The sequence below is a fragment of the Lissotriton vulgaris genome, chromosome 4_1, assembly GCF_964263255.1.
Source record: "Lissotriton vulgaris chromosome 4_1, aLisVul1.2, whole genome shotgun sequence".
In the NCBI taxonomy this organism is placed as follows: domain Eukaryota; kingdom Metazoa; phylum Chordata; class Amphibia; order Caudata; family Salamandridae; genus Lissotriton; species Lissotriton vulgaris.
In genome coordinates this window covers 181706754-181722960 of record NC_141691.1, presented here as the reverse complement: position 1 = coordinate 181722960, position 16207 = coordinate 181706754, and positions in this window count along the sequence as shown.

The window sequence follows — 16207 nt, the reverse complement described above, 5'->3', positions numbered from 1 at the left end:
GAAACAAGAACTGGTTCCTGAACCATGGAAATAAAACTGAGGTTTTGATAGTAATTCACAAATGTGGCCTGTCAGCCACCATGCTCTGAGTGATAGGAAATTGGAACTGCGGCGTCTGAGACACCCTTACCCCACCGGGTGCTGCAAGAAGTCTGGATTCCTTCATCCTGGCAGGGCCGACCCACACATGATAATCTGGGGCGTTTCCTCCTTCAGTGCTGGCTTACATAGCCTGCTGGGAGGCTAAACAGCATCATTTCCTGTGAGCGCATGACGCTCCACATAGACTTCTGGAGACTTACAAGTTGTTCAACAACACTATTCATCATGAAGAAGGAGAAAGAAGAACGGCAAGACTTCTAGCTGCTGGAACCAGGACTTAGAAGTAAGTTCTGCTAGTTTCCCTACTGGGCGAGGGGATATCATCCAGGAAGTCACCCGATCTTGCCATTGTTGATGCCCTTAGTGTAACCATGAGGGGGGCTGCTATAAAGTGTGAGCAGTCACCTGTGTGTGTGTGCCAAAGTCGGTGGACCCCTGTGAAGTGTGGGCCCTCACCAGGAAGGGAGCCTCCATGAAGACAAATCTGGTACCCCTGTGCGGTCCAACGTCAGTGACACTCCACTCGCATTGCATCGCATTTGGTGATGCAGTGCACTCAACGAAATTCGTTTTATTTATTTATATGTTTACTTACCAGTTAAACTCCATAATCCATACATTATTACCCCCCACCCTGCCCCTCCCCCTACCCACATCACCCCCCGGCAGGTACTCCCACTACCGGCTGCGGCTGCACTTAAGAATCAGATAAACCCTTAATGGGCTACCATGTGTTTTTTCTGGCCAAATACCCATTTTGATTTTTGCAAACAAGATCTCAAGGAAGGATATTGTAAAAATAGAGCAATAAACTTGATGCGCAGGGTGTTTTCACATTGCACGTGAGGTTCACATTGCACGTGAGGGACATCGTTTTTTTCTGTCTGAGCTCACCATGCCTCTCATGGCTGACCTGGGCGTGAAAAACCAGTGAAGGTTGAACCTTACAGAGTGCTGTGAACATTGTTACTCGCTGGCTGTCCTGTGGTAGACGGGTCACAAGTTAAATTGTTTCTGATGAAGGAACCAGCTAAGGCTTTGACTCCCCAACTGTTAATGAAGCATGAAAGACTTGAGTTTTGAGGGGCAGGAATATCCCTACTTTATAGAGAGCATCTGTCTGCCACACTCTAAATGAGGCACTTAGAAATCTGAGTGTTTGCCATATTAATGGTACATACCTTTGCGTTTTTCTGTCACATTCCTATCCTACCAGAAATGGACAACCATCCTGAAGAATTTCACTAAAATATAAAACACCCACAAGCACAGAGAATGGCACCTTATGGGCATAGCATAGACCAATATAAGGTAAAACAACACAACAATGCAAAACACAACAACATACCTTTAAAGACCCTATCAGAACTACTGTAAAAATGGTTTAATTACATTTTCATTAAATAAGATACTCTCCAGTACTTCATTTTGCCTTAAGGGAAATATACAATAATAGTGGCCTAATTGAAGCAAGTTATTAATTAAACTGTTCTAATCTGAGGGCATATTTTAAACAGACTGTACCTACCTTTTGTCAGTGCAAGCCATCCATTCAACGAGATCTGTGAGGAATCCAGAATGGGGTAGTTTAATAATGTAAATTGCGACGACGATGATAAATATGTTTAATATGAGACTAATTAGAAGAATAGTACAATGGCCTAAGGGTAGTGTCTCTGAATCATTCAGAGTGCAGACGTAGGCCTGAAAACAGCAGCGCCGAATTTCCGTGCGATTAAGTTTTCATTTCTGTCTTTTATTTTCATTGCACGTTACATGTAGTGACATTGCACATATGCAGCACAGTGTAAAGATGTGGGCCCTAAGCCCACATGCTACATAATGATGGACAGAGACAGAGTGGTAATGCTTATTTAACAGGCCACAGGCATGTACACTTGGGCCCTTTTATTAACAAGCCCACGTCACTCATGATGGTTGTGTTGGATGGAAGTGGGGTGTATGTGTGTGGGCAGCCCTCAAGGGAGTGACTGGTAACCTTGTGCCTGCTGAGACAATAGAACGCATCCAGCCAGACACTACATTCCTCCCAAACTTTATTAAAACAAAAAAAAATCCAGCCTTTGGGAAGAAATTAAAACAACTAAAACACCACAGTCTCGTGAGGCAGTCCGCAGGACAACAGTGGCCAGGTGCAGCTGGGAGCACCTGGGCATATCGGCACATGCCAAGTGTAGCAGGACTATTACACCATAGTCCTCTCTTCCCTATCTCCTCCTATTACACAATAGTCCTGCTACACTTGGAATTGTCGGACACTCCCCTGGAGGAGGGAGATACCCAGGAGCACGGATAAATTGCAAAAAAACACAGGCTGTGCACATCCCATTACCTACAGTTTGCATCTCAGCACATGGCCATAATTTAACCAGGTACCACTGAGCACGAACAGTGTGAACAGGGGGTACGGATTCTTTAACAGCCTATATGCTGGATAATGTCCACTTACACACTGTTGGATAGGCTTGCATGCTCTTGTGTCAAACAGTTTAAACATGGTGCATTAGGAGTGTCGGTGGAGTCCGAAAACAGAGTCCTCTCTTAGGTGCATCTGGGCACTGTGGTCATAAGTCTTGCAGGACGGGGATGGGGTCGACAATTCTTGGTACAATCTCTTTTGAAAGTGCCTCCCGGATCCTTGTTGGTGGAGCAGCTTCTAGACTATCTCTCGTACCAGGATACCTTAGTACAGGAATGTCCTCAAGGACCTTTTGTGGGATTGCCAAAGGATTGCGAGGACTGAGCAGGGCTGTTTGTGGGCCGCCTGGGGGCAGTTGCAGGATCACTGACAGAATCACAACGAAGTTGTTCGTTCAACTGCCATGGCAGGTGACACCAGGGCTTGAGTCGGGGTACCACACAGGTGGACGGCATCCCCCACTTATTTTACCGGGTGGACACCGTCCCCCCTGCCAAACAGCTGGACTTCACTCTTTGGCCTCTCAGGGACTAGATCGGAGCTCACAGCACGCTGCTCATGCGCTGGCTTCTCAAATGAAATTGCATCTAAAGGGTGAGCGAGGGAGGCAATGAGCCCGAGGGGGCAAGCCATCTTTCGCGATGTCACTTCCTGTTATGATGTCACTTCCGGTGACAGCGTCCCCCCATTTCATTTTTTAGGACTTGAGCCCTGGGTGAAGTGTGGCTCAATGGTTAGAGGAGGCATACCCGGAAGCTGAGGTCAGACCCGGGACCAGGGTTCATTTCCCGACGCGGCAGGGTCTGAGCCCAAGTGTCCACGGACTCGATAATTCTCACTTCGGTGCCTACTTGAATCACGGGTTCACACTCTGCAACTCTGGGCAATAGCTTGCTAAATCTTCACTACGGCCCCCGAGGCGGGATGCCTGGCTTTCACCTTGGGGATGCCCAGTACGGGTTATCTCACAGGGAAAAGCCAGGACGGGTTCCCAATGCAAGCGCCGGGACACCCAGTTGGGGTAGCCGTGCGCTATATAAGATACACTAAAAAAAAAAAAAAAAAAACAATGGTCGCCAACAGGACACAGGAGCGGATGTGCTGTCAGACAGTCTCTGGACACTTGGTCTCTCAATTGGATAGTTGTGCCTCGGGTTTCTTGGTACTTTGCGAATGTAAGGCTCCACCCCGGTGATGAGTTGCTCCTTTGCTGGATTGGGTGATGCACATGGCAATGATGATGTGGTTGCCATTAGTCCTGGACAACAGGTGGCGATAATTTGCCTGGAGTGAGGATGACTAGAGGGACTCCACAGCCATATAGCACAGTATCTTTGCTGGTGTCGTTTTTCTCCCTTGGCATCTGCGGTCCCAAGCAGGGATGCCATCTTGCTCAAGCTCCTGATGCTCAGGAACTGAGGGTCACACTGGGAAGCGTTGGAGGAGAGACGCAGTTTGCTCTTGCTAGCTGCTTACATGTGATTCTCCCATTTGGTTGTCTCCATGGATGTAGCTCTGCTTTAGTCTGTGTGTGCACTCTGGTAGTGGGTTAAATCATCATTCTTATCCCCTTTTTGATCTTTCCAGGGCACCAGTGGTCATCCGGTTCTTCAGGATGACAGAATTGTCACTCTTCTTTTCCTTCACAATGTGGCATCGTGCCATTTTCTCTTCTCCGTGTTGTGGTGGTGGCAGCTTGCCACTTGGAGATGTGCAGCTCTCCTCAAGCCAGTAATGGGCCAATAGGCGGTGCTGTCTTAAATCAGTGTGGGGGCACTCCCTACATAGTCTCTGGCCCACTGAGGGGAGGTGCTTCTGCAGCTGAGAAGTAGATGCTCTCTTTTCTGCTTTCAGGGCACGCTACATCTCCACTCCCCTCTTTTCTCCAGGGCGTGCCGGGCAAGTGCAGCATGTCTTTTGCAGGCACCTGGCAGGCAACCAGGCTCTTTGTGTTACTTGTTTTGTTCCTGTGAGGCTGCCCTTCCTCTTCGTACTTGCTGCAGTGGCCATTTACCACTAGGAGGCACGCAGCACTGTATTACTGACTGCAGTGGCAGAGGACAGCACTATGGGGTGTGTGTGTGTAGCAAACAGTATTCTTTGTGGCTTTTTAGCTGTCTAGCAGGGCTTTTTTGCTGTGGTACACAGTCCTTCTCCTCTTTAGGAAATAGTGAGCCTACTTGGCCAGTCTACATGCTGTTGTACCATAATTGTTCACTAGGTGGCACTATAGCCATGGCAGATCTTCTCCACTACAGGCCATGACAAGATGGCGCCTTGGGCCTCCTTGCAGTCTTCTCTGTATGTGCTGCATCAGTTGAGGTCAAGGGGCTGCATTGCAGGCTCTATACACATTCTGGATGGCATGTCCATTCAACAGTCTTAGCCCCATGGCTGCTTCAGGTTTATTACTATCACCAGGTGCTGTGTGGCAAAATGGCTGCTAGCTGGCGATGCAGCTGCAGTTTCATGTACGCGGCAGTTACAGAATCGGTGGGCCTTTGCCCCTCATGCAGTGCTTTGTGCAGGAAGGTGCTGGGTTTTGCTCCATGCAGGAGTGGCTACTCTTGTTCCTGCAAGCAGGTCGCTGCAAGAGATCTCTGCACTTCCTGGCAGCGGAAAGGAGGTGACTGCCAGCGGAGCGTATTGCTCACAGTGCCCGTCTTTGCCTAGGTGCTGGGCAGGTGCAGTCTTGTCTTTCTGTTAGTGCCGCACTGTTCATGGGAAGTTCAGGGCAGTACAGGAGCTGCAGGATGGGAACCTGCAGCGCTACTCTCGGCACAATTCTGCCTAATTGGGAAGGTGTTCCCTCTTTATTTTCTCACTAGGATCGCAGGAAGCGCGGGGTCACTCACACCTTTGTACATGTACAGGAATTTTATATAGCGCAGAAATCACCACTGGTTTCTAAGCGCTTGCTTAGGGAACCCATCCTGGTATTCCCCTGTGAGATGACCCCAGTAGGGTATCCGCAAGGTGAAAGCCAGGCATCCCGCCGCGAGGGGCCGTTGTGGAGATTGAGCAAGCTATTCCCCAGAGTCGCAGAGTGTGAACCCATGAATGGAGTAGGCACCGGAGCGAGAATTGTCAAGTCCATGGACATTTTAGGACTCAAGACCCGCCGAGCCGGGAATTGAACCCTGGTCCCGGGCTGACCTCTGCTTCCAGGTCTGCCTGCTCTAACCAGTGAGCCACACTTCTCCACACCAGTGACAATCAGTTGCAGGCCCTTTCACCACCTTCCCTCAAGTCAGTGACCGCCTCAGGCTCCATGCATCAGCGGTGAGGCTGGTGGGTAGTTACAGAGAACTCTGCAGTGCCCACATGTCCGGATGGACCGCCAAGATTGACATAGCGCCTTGCGGGAGGCAAACATGTGTGGCTGACTTTGTTGGGAGAGTGCTTCTCCTTCCTCCCCCTCACGCCTGGACAAATGGTGGCAGGTTGGGGTAGCTTATAGGCACTTCACCAGGAGGTAGCGTTGCGTGGGTCCTGGCATACGTTTATAGGCACGCCCAATGTCGGTGTCTTGAACGAGTAACGCGTGTCTGTTTGAGTGTGCTGCTCGCTTTGCATAGTCCCTCAGCAGGCAAATGGTAGCAGGAGCAGCGAGGTCAGGGTTTAAACCTTCTGGGGGTGATGCTCTAGTTTTATGGGCAGGCTGCAGCAGGGACCCCTATCATCCCTTCATGCATGGGGGTGACTTCCTAGGCAGCAAGGCATGGGGCCAGAACCTCTAGTCGCCATTGTAAAGTTGTGGGTTCTAGCTAGGACCACATACTGTCGACATAAGTGACAAAGACATACTAGTGATGTTTAGTTAACTAGCCAAGAGCATGTGCACTCTGGCCCTTGTATTAGCAGGGTCACCTAGCTCGTGACATTTGTGTTTGATGGGTGTGGGGTTTGTGTGAGGCCAGCCTTCAAGGGAGTGGCTGGTAATCTTGTGCCTGCTGATAGACTAGAACTGTCCAGCAGGACACATAGATCTTTCTATAAAAAAGAAAAGAAAGATTTCTCATTTCCCCACAGAATCTGGCCATTATGAAACTTTCTCTCACACTGCGTATTCTAGAATTCCACTCATGTTTTGGACATTGTGGACGTGTCCTAAACATATATATATTCCTCAGAGGGAATAAGGGCAGAAACTTTTAATAAAGAATGGGTGGTTATGGCAAAGTTGCAGAGCTGCTACGTACTTCAATTAGGCGAGGTAAGGCATGAGGTGCATTTCACCCCGAGTGTTGACAACTGAGAACTGAAAATGCTCGAAAAGGCCTGCTTCTTGTGTGAGAATCCCTCCAGAAATATAAACAGGATTTTTCCGCGAATCTAGAATTCTGAAAATAAATAAATACAGCGATTGCTGTCAAATGAACGTTTTTCATTATTATTATTTTTTTACATTAAATCGAGAGGACCAACTTGCCTTTTCTCAGGGTGGTGAGAGGCCCTCTGTACCCCAGGTCCGGCTGCCTTTCACTGCCGAGCCCTGCAGACACCTTTCAGCTGCTGTTAGCCCAGCTTCTACAACTGTTCCAGAGAGAATGGATGCCTGTTGCTAGTGACAGGCACAACTTATAGAGGCATACATTATGCTCATCGTGTCACGCATTACACAGAGGCCTATGGTAATCTTCCAAGTACTAAACGCGCTGTCTTAACCTTGTCAACATTAAGACAGACTGGCCTTAAAGGTTACAGATTTCAACATCCCCCTTTCCGATCCAGTTTGCACAAACTATTTGGTAAACCAGATCCTTTTAAGTCTGCCACCAAGAGGCCCCGGCTGCTTCATTCCTGTGCCCGGATGGACTTTTATTGCTTTTTGAGTCCCTAAGCGCACCTAATCAGTTTGCACATTTTTACAGCTTTGGACGCTTTCCATGGCACATTAAGTGAGTGTCAAGACTGTCATTTAATGTTAAAAAAAAAGTGTAATTGCTTTTTGTTCATTCACAGGGGCCTGTGGGCCCTGTAAAAGGGAACGACAAAGATCCAGAAGGCAGTATGTATTTGAAGAAGATTATAGGCGAGCAGTTGGGAGCAGGGCGGCTAGCGAGCCAGCGAGGAATTGCCTAATGCTGATGACTCCTTACTAATTCAATCTTGGTTTAATTAAGTATATATTTCCTAACACGAGAGAATCTGACGTTGGAGCAATTTCGTGGCTGAGAACCATTCTCTCATGATATGTTTCTATGCAATCTTCCCTCTGATAGGAAAAGGCTCCCTATGCAAAGATTTCTCTGATAATTATGTCTACAACACGCACTGCTCCATTTTGTGAAATTGTGCCTTTTGTATCTAATGCAGTACCTTAATGTTAAAAGCAAATAAGCACGTGTGTGCATGTGGCATGCAAAAATTAAATATATAATTGTTCACAATCTCTTCTTCTGGAGTGAGTTTTGTTCTTTCCAAAATGCACAATTTCAATGCTTTCATATTTTAATTCATTTGAAAAGGCACTCACAAATATCAATCCCATTTGCATGTGGCAGAGTGCATACTGATGACACTTTTTTGACAGCACTATGGAAGTAGATTCATTTTCCACAAATGTAGGCAGAGCCAGGAACAGAAAACAAACAGGGCTCTGACAGTCCTCTTCAGTGTCAGATAGGGCAATGGCGTTTCTCCAATTAAGATGCAAAGAGAATCTTGATTTCATTAAAGACAACGGAAGCTACCATTATGAAATAATCTTTTATTGCTGCCCCAACATGCAGCCCTTTATAGAACATTAATCTAGCCTTATAGCCTGCCGAAGCCGATTAAAGGCCCTCTCCATTGTTAAAGGCCCGAGCCGAAGGCGAAAGACTTTAACAAGGGAGCAAGACTTTAATAGGTGAAGGGCTATAAGGCTATTAGAACATTCTGCCACCAGAGAGCAGAATGTTCCAGCAAATAAAACAAAGACCTCTCGGAGTTCCAGGTGTTTAAATTCCCTCAGGCTCTGAGAGACCTTTGAAAACAACATTGAAATTTAGCTTTGCGGGTCTTTACCGTCCGTAAATGCATGGAGCACTCCATTGTCGTCAATGGAGCTCCCAACATTCCAGTGTTCTAATACATCATAAACCATAGAATGTTCGAAACATATAAGCATTCAGTGCACATAGTCTTCATCCTCTTTTTATTGGCTGCTCCTTAACAGATAAGTGCCTCAACTTTTATGTGATTTACTACAATTAGATTTCTAGTGCTTTGTTCTACATTTTAGGTTCTCTTGAACAGTGACAGCTCCTCCACTGAGGTGGAGGAGCATGGCCCCAATGCTCCCAAGGAAAAATACAATGATAATAACATATTGTTATTATCATTGTATTTTTCCTATGGAAGTCAGTGGCTTGCAGGGTGAGAACGGGGCGGGGCGGGGCAGTGCAGTGAAAGGAATGGTTTGCACTCCATAAGTGCACATGACTGCTTGGCCGGCCCTCTCGCACAGGCCAAGCAGACCGGCACACACACTTTGCATGTTCTCCACCAGTTTGTATTACACAGCCTGGTGAGGAACATGCAAAGCATCCCTGTAGCCCTCAGACCAATCACAACGCTGCATTACAGTGTTGTGATTGGCTATGTGGATACAATCACAACACAGTTAGGCGAGTCTGATCCCCGGGTGCTACCTGCTGCTGCTGCCAGTACTGGAAGATGAAGAGGATGGAGGAGAGGCATCCGCGTGTCTATGTTAGTTAAGTCCTTTTTTGGTTTTTCCCTCCCACCCCATCCTGTAGCAGCAGCCATTACTCTTGGACCATTCCAATTTATGGATGGAATCCCCCTACTGCGAGATTTCAGTTTGTTTGTTTATGATTCTGATGTATATATTTTTTTAGGATTCATGGAGAGAAATATTCAATATTTCCCATACAGATTTCCACTAAAATAGCTCTGTTTCCGTCTGTTGTGGGTAATTCTGGGGCTTTCTCAGAATGTCAAATATACATTGTGAACATTTGGACAGTATGCGCTGAGGCAATACAGACACATCTACTGGCATCGAGGGGGGCAGATCTTTGGACTGCATTTGGCCTCCTTTGAGGCTCATAGCACCCATTAATTTGAATTAATTTTTTGGGGCTCCTGCTGGTCGTGTTTGATTAAAAACCTGCGTGACACTGTGAGAGGGTCACACCTGCAGGCATCGGTTCGCCCAAGGGGAGAAGCAGACTCCCCTGTCTCCCGGCCTCCTTGCCTCATAGGATTTGTCTTTCAAAATGGTTCCTTTGTTGGATTTGGATTAGGGAAATAGCTTTGGTGCTTGTGATCACCTGTAACTAAATCGCCGTTTCGGGAGACGAGGGCCTGTGTTTGCGCTCAAAGTTTTGCCATGCGACGAGGGACCATGATGCGATTTACAGCATAATGGTTTGCACTGTCACACTTTGTAAATGTGGGCCACATTTTTTAGCTATCGGATTCACTAACAGGGCCACTTTAATTTATTTTTGTGCCGAGGCCTTAGTCTGCACCAGGGTGGCGTTCCATGGTCATTGCAGTGGATGTTCCCACACAACACCGATTGATTTTGCCACTTCCCCAGATTTGCAAGACTATGTTAACATAGGGATGCACCAAAACCTTACGCCTCCCGATGGGAGAAAGAACTTTATTTCTGCTCATTTATTCTAATTTCTATGTGTGCTGAATTATGCAGCACATATAGGAAGAGGAACGGCCTCAATGGTTGGTTTCTGTGCAGGAAGGTGCGCCTGCACTTAAACAATCCTACCAACAGCACAACAGCACAAGTACCCTTGCACCCTAAACTACGCCAGTGCAGGAGCAAAGGAGCAAAGGACAGGAATGCACTGAAATTGATAAATATGGTGTATTCCTGCCCTTTTACTTTGATGTAGGGGAGAGCAGCATTCTTTCTCACACCAATCTATGTCCTCTTCACTTTCCAATCTATAGTGGAGCAGTGGAAGGCTTTTCAGGGACAAAGAGTGTGGCTAAAAGTCAACTCTGAGATGTCACTAGGGGTCAAATGATGCGTGATGTCACTTCTGTTACCTCTGGATTTTTGGTATTTTGACCATTGTGAAAAAAAAACTGAAAAGGTCCATTAGCAGTATAACAGGCCACTCGTGAAAATCAGTTACTCCCAGTAAAAATGCATGTCTAGAGCAACTTCCAGTTATATCAAAAAAGAAAAGCACTTGCCCATGACACGGAATAACTGCAAAAAAGGAGATAGACTCTGCTCTTGTAAAGCTCCATAGACAAAGAAAACAGTCACTTTGTAAGAAAGTCACACAAACAGACTATTTTTCCTGTTAATTCGGAAACAGGTAAAAAAGAGAATATTGATATGGTAAAAAAATGAACATGCATAACAATGTTTTTCTTTAAAGTGGGTTGTAGATTCTCACCTACATGTTGTCTGTTCTCCTTGGTTGCAGACTACTTATTTAGTTTCACACTAAAAATATAGAACACATGTCTCTCAAGCAAGTAGTAGTTCATAATGCACTACATCATAGAAACACCTAGTGGGATAGTTTCGAACAGAAATGTGTAAAACTTGCATTAACGTGATAAATGATCTTGAATTCATCTGTGTCAAATATAAAGGGTTTTTTTTACGAGCTCCTTGTTACTTTTTCACATATCAAACGTGTAGATAAGCCCCTAAATTTTGAGTTTTCACCACTGAAACCAAACGTGGTAGTATCGTGCTATTAGCCCTGGTTTATCATGCTACTCTAAATGCAAGTCTTGATTTACCACACTTTGAGCACGTAGCAGTGTCACCATGCCAACTGAATTAATGGCTAATGACATAAATCAAGATGCTGCAAAAAGATTTGAGCCAGGGTGCACTCCTTCCCTTGCGTAGGCAAGGGAAGGAGTGCGCCCTGGCTCAAATCATTTTGTTGCTCACAATTCACCTGCCCCAAATAAGGGTGCACCCCAAAGTTTCAAGACGAGTTTGTATTTTGTCTGAGTACCACGGAGGCGCCGAATGTTTTACACCAAAAAAGACCCGATTATGAATTGACATCACAGATTGTACAATGCTGGACTGTTGCACTTTAAATAGTTCCGTCCTCATTTTTGTTTGAATTGTGTATTAATGGGTGCATGTTTCGTTATTTATTTATAATCTCACTTAGGGAAACCTGTGTGGTATATATTTTTGTTGTTGTTGTTTCCTTGCTGTTGTATTGAGGAGAATGAACTGGGTAGGGAGGGTTTTGATTTAGCAGGGTGACTGCCACAGGTTAGGGTAGTGCATTATGGATGAGGGACAGTGGCGGCTGGTGTGGTTTGTGAGTGGTGGGGCTGTGCTTAGTGGGGGGCGAGGGCGAGAGGGGGAATCACAGCGTTTTTTGGGGAGGTTAGTTGCAATTTCCTGTGCAAATCTTATTTAACAAAAAATGAGATTAAAAACTGCATTGTTCATCCAGATTTTTTACACAAGCTCTCTCTCGCCCTATTTCTCTGTCAGATATCAGGGTTTCTTACTAGGCGCATTATTAGAGTAATCCTACTGGTCAATTATTGACAAGTGACAGTGGAAGACCACCTGCCATTCTAGAGTTCCCATTTCTGTATTCTCAATATAAGTTCCAATGATGCACTCCATGTGTGAATCAAATTTGAGTAGTGTTAACCAATGATTAGACGTGCAGCAGTAGAAAATGATCAGTCATTTCACACTGCATTAAAATCCCCAAACATAGCTGTTTCACACGATAAGAAGTTCTTCTGCATATGTACAGGTTGCTCCTCTGAGCATCAGCTTACCTAAACACTAAGAACCAGTAAATTGCTGCATGCTGTCTTTGTTATTCAATTGATTTTTTGTTCAAAAAATAAAACAATGGTCAAGGACACAGTGACCTAGAAAAGGCAACCAACTGTCACCATTACACAACTGCACTTCCAAAATAATGTCTTCCTTGACAAGGACTGTAAAACCATTTTACCTTATGGCTGTCCCTGCACTCAGCTATCACCAGAAGTCCATATATTAATGCTGGGCAGAGTTTGGACTCCTCTCTGTGGGCCATGGTCTGATGAGGTTTTAGGTACATTATTTCAACGGTATCAAAGAGCACCTATTTAACCATCCAGCTTGTTTTTCCCAGTCATTAAATGTCATGCAAGACAGCACAGGAAATATGTGCCATTAAAACTCAGCATATCTTTTAATTTGACCTAATGTCTTCATAATGTTTGATCTCAAACAAACAGTTGTCAGCTGTATATAAGTTCATTGGTCAAGCTCACGACCCTCCATGGAAGCGAAAACAGACACGCATTGGCAAATCCAGCACATGATGAGAAATAGCAACACACCAACCAAGAAAGAACTGTATCCTCCTAGCACGACATGGACAAAGCCTGTTCAGCCTCAAGATCAAGGGCACGTGCACCAGTTTTCAGTATTTTGAAATGTTCATTCCACGTGATTATAAAGTGCAGATTCAGCTGAGAGTGAGCAGCAACCCCTCCCCAGCCTGGCGCAGATTGACAAGTGCCTCGAGAATTACTTGCGAACCTGAGAGAACACGTGCATACTTCTTAGCAACAGGTTAAACATAAGCAAGGGGCATGCATGCCACATAGAGCAAAGCGCAAGACCTACTCATCGACCTGCTGTGCCAAAATAACGGAAGGATGAAAAAATGCCAAGCTTATCAGGGCCACTAGTTGCACGAAGCACATCATGTCATCAGACTGAGTACCCACAAAAGGGGAATGCTGTAGTGTCAAGGAAAGGATCCCTGCGGCTGGCACTGGAGGCTTGAGAACACCAGGCATCACTATGAAAGCACAACGAATTCCACTCTGTGCGATTTTACTTGCAAAATCTTTCAGAGGCATGCATCATGCAGCTGATTTTCCTCGAGCCCTATCAAACTTTCAGCGGCTTTGCAGTCAGATGACTGACTCTCCTCCAGGCCTTCGTGCCTTTCAGAGTTTCATCTCGTATATAAGTGACTGTGCTACGGTCCGACCAGAATTTGATACGAAGCTGACACGCAGACTAATCTTCTTCTACCTCACCAAACATTAACCTCGAATGACTATATTCTAGGGTCAGCCTTACTGTCAACTCATCCTCACTTCATTTCCTAAAACGTAAGGCCTGCACACACCACCAGAATGTCACCCGTCCAAAATGTGCTTCTCCATGCAGTCATGGAGGGATCTTCTTAAGCAACTAATGTCACCCACGTGTGAAAGCCAAAAGGTCGACATGTTGCTTACTTCCATGAGGTCATATAGCCGCCACACTTAATAGGCCCATAACTACCGAGCCAAGCTGGCTTTGCTGCAGAGGCCTTTTCCAGAAATGGTGAAGCTGGTGCCATTTCGAGTCTGATGTGCATTCATGCCATAATCTAAAATCCACAAGGAGGGAGATTGTGGATGAACAAATGCCAAATAAAAACATAATTGTAACTCTTTGTACCAAAATTCCCATGTTGTTTTTCCTGTACATCAATTTTAGCTTGTGATCTGAATAACAGTTTTTTCATGGCCCGGTGCACATGAACAACGAGGAGGCACCGGAGGTTTTAATTTAAAGAGCCACGAGTTAGACTTAATGCAATAAATTCCACAGGGAGGGGAATGTCCGAGGTTAGCCTGAAATACTTTTCTAAGTGCTTTGGTGAAGACTCCACAGCCCATTTGAAAGGAAGGTGCCAGTACGGCGATGTCAGTGACAAAAAGTAAAGACACTACATGCAAATAAGCGCTGTTAACACTTTGTCTGCACCTGAAGAGTTAAGACTCTGAGACCCTCTTTAAGAACGAAACTCACAGGGAAGGAAATGACAGGGCCACGGCCTGGACAGTTGGTATTTCTTACAGTGCAAAAAAACAATACCTATTACTAGCATAAATAGCACATACCAGAAAGAACGAGGGATTGAAGTTGCACATATAAATCTATTGCAATCACGCGAGTCCAGAAGACTGTTGCTGACGGGATAACTTCTACGCACATTTCAGACTGTCCGGAGCTAAAATGGCACCCAGCAGCATTGACTCGTGCAGGAGGCAGACACCACAAGTCGAGTCTGCGCAGTGTGTCTTAAGTCACGATGACATACTGCGCATACTCCATACCTTGCCTTCCAGCACTCGAACGTCACCACACCCTTTCCCAACTCGTCACAGGGTCACACCCTGTGACGAGTTGGAAAAGGGTTGGGTCACAAGGCTCTCCACTCCTTGATGGACGTGGAGGCTTAGCTCTACAGGGCTGGAGTCAAAAACGCCCAGGGCTAACTTTACCTCCACGTCATCAGGGGGTGGAGAGACGGTCCTTGGTGTTCGCTATTTGCCGAGCTGATGACCTCACAGGTATCAGGGCTGTGAGGTTGTCAGCCCGGCAATATTGCAGTTTAGGGAGCGAGTCGGGAAAGTGCTGGCTTTTGACACATTACACTGCATGCGCTAGTTTCAACATCACTGACAGACAGAAACAAAAGTGAGTCCAGTCGTAAATGGCAGACAATGCCTCTAATATTGTTTTATTTTTATGGGGACTGTAAAGGGGCGGAGTGTGGTATCGTGTTATGTGTTGTGCGCGTGTGTGTCTCGTGTGTATGGCGCGTGTATGTGTATGCATGCGCGTGTGTGTATGTCCTCGTGTGGAATGCGTGGAATGTATGTCAGGGAGAATGCTGTGGGAGGGAGTCGGTTACTGGAAGGGAAGGCGGAGGATGTGCTTCCATGTCGCTGTATTGCCTTCTGCTTACTTGTTAATAAAGAAGACTTGAAGAACCCTATCTGCCTACAAGACTGCTTACTTACAATACATGGCGACGAGCGGGATACGGCAGCAGCGACATTGGTTTTTCTTTTTAAAAAAAAATTTTTTTTTCTTCTTCATTTTATTGGAGTATTCAACATTAACTTACAACCCTACTTTAATTGAAGAAACGTTCATCAACCATCAACTGTGAGTAACAATTTTCATGACTGTGCAATCAACTGGTATGCTGAGAGAAGTTTACCTTGCAACGATCTTCGGTGGCACATCGTGCATCTTTTGAACTTGCTTTGTGAATGATCGGTCTGCGCGTGCGGAGCATTATTGTGAACCTCCTGACTTCCCGTACTTGATGCCATCGCGTAAGCTAATCGTCATCCTTACATGATATTGCCATCACGTATCACGCATGCGTGCAGCCATTTTGGATGTATCCTAGCAACGCGGCAACCACATCAACTGAGGAACGTTTCACCGCGTCCAGATTAACGAAGAACACGCGATTTATATGTCAACAAAGCAACGCTTCACCGTGCAACGCGTTCAGATGCAGCTGCATTCTCTCAAATAAATATAAATTACTACGTTCATGAGCAAATTCTATGCTTGCCATACCAGCTGATCCTACGTTGTTGGTAACATTTATATAACTTATCTCAGCATTATTTCTTTAATTTTTTTTAAATTACTTCTACAATTTCTACGCTATTAAAACTTTGGTGAACTTTTTGTTCAAGGAAATTACATATTAGCCTGGACTTTGGTGAACTTTTTGCGCAAGTATTTACAGAATTTTTTTTTTTTTCATTAATTATTTCATTTTTCAATATAGTAATTGTAATGTCTTCAATTCATCCACCTCCATTTTTTTTGGCGGAGTCTGGTGAACCTCCTATTGCATGGGATTTATGGAT